Here is a 4,730-nt window from a genome sequence, read left to right as displayed (position 1 = left end):
ACTAGCAGGTGGGATAATGTGTTGGGAGTAGAATGGTGGAAAAAGTTAGGCTTCTTCCTTTTATGCGCTACAGCTGGTCTAATATTTCTTCCTTGTTTGATCCTCTGTTTCATTCGGCTTATCACCAGTGTGGTACAAGGCATGCAATTAGTGAACATTAGTGAACATTGACCAAAAGTTGCCTACAACAACAATACCACACAGGATTATGGTGTTAAAGAAACAAAATAATATAGAAGACCCCTTCAAAGAAGCAAGATGGATTTGGGAAAAAAATGAGCAAATAATGAAGGCTAGAAAACAATGAATATTGCTCGAGCCAAATTAATTATAAAAAGAAAGAGGGAGGATTGTGAAAAGTGCATATTATATGGCTCTACGCAAGATATTTACTATATGTATTATGTTGTATTGATTGTTAATGTTGTATTAATATTTTGATAGTATGGTAAATGTAGTTTTGTAGTTAAAATGTAGTTTTTATGTACCAACCACAGGAAAATGTAAATCTTTCAGAGAAAAAAAGAATTTACTACTTCCTTATCCGAAGAGACCAACTCCTCCTGCCTCTCTCAGCCTTGTGGACGCCATAGAGATTAAAGGCAAAAAGTGATACTAACCAGAGACAATTCTTTGTATGAATGGGATTCTTGCATCATGTATGAACTGTATGAATATTCAACAGGCTATTGCTTTTAAGAGATAATCCTTTGTTAACAGGGGTCCTTCTCCGGAGCTTTTTGCTCGGGAAGGCACCCAGACATCTGTAACTTTGTTTTTTATTGTCTCGTATTGTCCTAACTCTAGTTGTTCAATTTTTTTACTCTAATTCTATTCTGATAACCATCTTATTTACTATTAAACTTTCAAAATTTTAAAAACGAGTGATTGGCGTTTTTCACACAGAGTATAATAAGAAGCAACTTCAATGCGGCAGCAAATTCACACTCCATGCTTGCCGTCGTCAATGGGCAGGGAAGGGAGTACTCAGAGCCTTCCACCTTTTTTCAAGAAACTGCCCCCTGTTCCCCTTACCAGCTCAGCCTCACACTCTTTGCAAGGACGGCGAGCTTCTACCTCAATGCTGATGCATCATTGGCAGATCAGCATCTGACCGCTATTTTCTGGAGGGTCTCACCTCAATGCAGCTGCATCTGTCAGTGAGTTCAGCGTCCAACTGCTCAGCATCCCATCGCTAATTTTCTCCTCCAGGTTGTCACCCCCAGGTCCGACATTCAGTGCCAATTAAAGGTGATTTGGAAAAAAACATGGGGAACAGCCAGAGTCAAACACCTTCTTCACAGAGGTAGTGGTGAATGCTCATTTTATTGAGGGTACACAGGGTTCTTTTATACATACATCATTCTTGTGCATAAGCTGTTCATGCAGAATTTTACTACATGTCATTGGCTATCTCCTCGTGTCCACGAGCTCCAGGCAGCTATACTATTGGCTAGTGTTATCTGCATAAGCATTCCTTTGCAGTTACCTGTTTACACTTTGTTGAAGGGCCAACAGCTTGTTCCCAGGCTCTTCGTCCTGGTCCTCAGGCTCAACGTCCTTGACAGTGCTAAAACAACAGAACTTTCCAAGCACTGTAAGGCCTCTCTGTGTCTGTCTCCAAAAATCCTGCTACAGTCAAGGAACAAACAATCGTGCCTCAGCTGATTGTCATCAAAAACAATCCCAAGACGCTCCACAAACTGCAACAGCTCTGTGGTTCCATTAATTGGGTTCGACCCCTTCTTGGAATTTCCTCAGAAGACCTCACTCTGCTTTTTAACCTTCTGTGAGGGAACAGCGAACTCAATTCTCCTAGGAGCTTGACCCCTGAGGCAAGAAAGGCAATTACCTGCATCCAAGAGGTTCTGTCAGCCTGACAGGCCCACAGGTATGATCCATCTTTGCCGTTTCTGCTGCAGTGTTAAGTAGAGTCCCACATTGTAGTGGACTGATTTTTCAATGGGACCCGGACTTAAAAGACCAGTTGCTCATCCTCGAATAGGTTTTCCTTCAAGCACAACCAACTAAAACAGTAACCACACCGCAAGAAACCATGGCAGCAGTCATCTGTAAGGGCAGGGCTCGCTTCTGCTCTCTTGTGGGGTGTGACTTTGCATGCATCTACATGCCATTGGCAACTACCAAGGAGCTAGAGTTTCTGCTCCAAAATAATGACAACCTTCAGTTCGCCCTAGATATCTATCCAGGAAAAATTTCCATCCATATCCTGGCCACAAATTATTTAAAGCAGAACTTCATTTGGTTCCCAAATTCATTCAAGGTAAAACTCCTCTCGAAGCTGTGACAGTCTTTACAGACGGCTCAGGGTCTTCTCATAAGTCAGTCATGACTTGGAAAGACACTAGGACACAGAAGTGGGAGTCTGACGTCCCAGTAGTAGGAGGATCTCCACAAATTGCTGAGATGGCAGCCGTCGTCAGGGCATTAGAGAAGTTCAAATACCAACCGTTTAACCTAATCACAGATTCAGCATATGTAGCTGGTATAGCTATGAGGGCTGAACATGCCTTTTTAAAGGAGGTGTCAAATAGAAACCTTTATCATTTGCTTTCTAAACTGATTTATCTTATCTCCCACAGAAAGCAACCATATCATGTCATGCATGTGAGGTCGCACACTGACCTTCCCGGTGCTATCGTGGATGGCAACAAGAGAGCAGACGCACTGGCAATGGCGGCACAAACACCAGCCCTCCCAGACACGTTCCAACAAGCCAAGCTCTCCCATCAATTTTATCATGAGATTGTCCCAGCACTAGTGAGGATGTTTCACCTCACCAGGGAACAGGCCAAAGCTGTGGTAGGATCATGTCCGCAATCATATCTGACGTGTCCGTGTCTGCCAATCATACCAGGTGCCCTTTTTAGACAAAGGCATCAACCCAGGAGGGCTCAATAGTAATGAACTGTGGCAGACGGACGTTACACATGTTCCATCTTTTGGTAGGCAGAAGTATATTCACATGTCAGTAGATACATTCTCAGGCGCAGTTTTCGCCTCAGCACATGTGGGTGAAAGCATCTGCTTTGTTAAAAGACATTTCTTATTGGCCTTTGCAACTCTGGGAATTCCCCAGAAAATTAAAACAGACAATGGCCCCGCCTACTCCTCAAAACAGCTAAAGGCATTCTTCCAAGACTGGGGCATCAAACATAACAAATGGATACTGTACTCTCCCACAGGCCAATCAGTTGTTGAGAGGACACATCAGACTCTTAAGAGAGTCCTTCACCAACAGCGGGGAGGTACAGAGACACTTCCTCCCGTTGAGAGGCTCTGCAAGGCACTTGATGTAATTAACTTTCTAAATTGTTCAAGCACTGAGCCTAACCCCCCCGTCATCAGGCACTTCTCGAATTCAGCCCGAGCTAAGCTTGAAGAGAAGCTGCCTGTGTTGATCAAGGACCCAGAAACACATCAAATATCAGGCCCTCTTCGGTTGATTACCTGGGGTAGAGGGTACGCATGCATATCCATGCCTACAGGCCCTAGGTGGCTTCCTGCAAAGAGCATCAAACCTTACCTAGGACCCATAGATACTAATAAAGCCAATTCTGAGCAAAATACAGAGTCACCAAAGGTGCAGCAGACAGCCACTTGGAAGAGGAGGAGAAGATGGCCTGTCCCACAAAAGACAGCTCAGTGTCCTGTGACCAGACAACAGACAAGACAAGCAAGGCCTACCGGATGTAACAAAAACTAAGTGACTTCTTTCCTTACCCTTTATTCCTTACCCTTATTCCCTTACCCTCTCCCACAAAATCCTTTTACCCAAGCTATGCTGTTAACTTTATTTAAAAATATCTCTTCTATTTGTTAAACTACTAAATTGTTGGTTTTTATTGATATAGAACACTAACCCACCCTCCTACAAAAAGAGACAAAGTATGGAGACAAGACATATTCTCCTGCTGATTGTTTTTATCATCACCACCCAAACCATGCTCCGGGCAATAGAACACCCAGAAACTGATGCCGCAGTGCAGAAGATGCTGCGATACGCTATTGCCCAGCATGACAAAAGTGATTACCATCTGTTCCCAAGCCAAATTGTAAAGGTCATAAAGGCAGAAAAGCAAGTTTCAGGAGGAATCAAATGTAACATAGTGGTGAAATTAAAACAAGATAACAAGTATGAACTATGTAACTTAGTGGTATTTAATACACCATGGAAGAACTCAATACAAATACTAAAAGACCAATGCCAAAAGAGTGAGCCCCCAACCAACACTCCTGATCCGAAAAAGACTGATATAACCACTCAAAAACCTCTAACAACTAACTTTAGACATAAAAGTGAAGACCAAGTCACAGAACAGATAGCTGCTGAAAAAATTTATAAAACTCCTTAATTCTTTGTTATTACTGTAACCATTCTTTTACTGCCTTTATCCATCTATCTTTATCATTTATATCATCGCAAGCATGTTATTAACGCTGTCTTTTCAGTTTTTCAACAGGGACGGGAGAACAAACTAGACAAAGACAGTAAAGGATCAGAGGACGATCCAAATAACCTGCCAAACACCCCCCCTTGAAGGGACAGCAGTTTAAATTTCTTTTATCTTACCCCCCTCAAAAACTTCCCCAGATACCTGTTTCCCATACCCCTTCTTTTCCTAAAGTTCCCCAGTGCCTAAATAATATGTTGATAATTTAAACTAGTTTTTCTTTTTAGAAGCAAACCCCAAAGGAGCACTCTGAGA

This window comes from Hirundo rustica, unplaced genomic scaffold (assembly GCF_015227805.2).
Source record: "Hirundo rustica isolate bHirRus1 unplaced genomic scaffold, bHirRus1.pri.v3 scaffold_137_arrow_ctg1, whole genome shotgun sequence".
Taxonomy (NCBI): Eukaryota; Metazoa; Chordata; class Aves; order Passeriformes; family Hirundinidae; genus Hirundo; species Hirundo rustica.
This window is presented reverse-complemented; position numbering follows the sequence as displayed.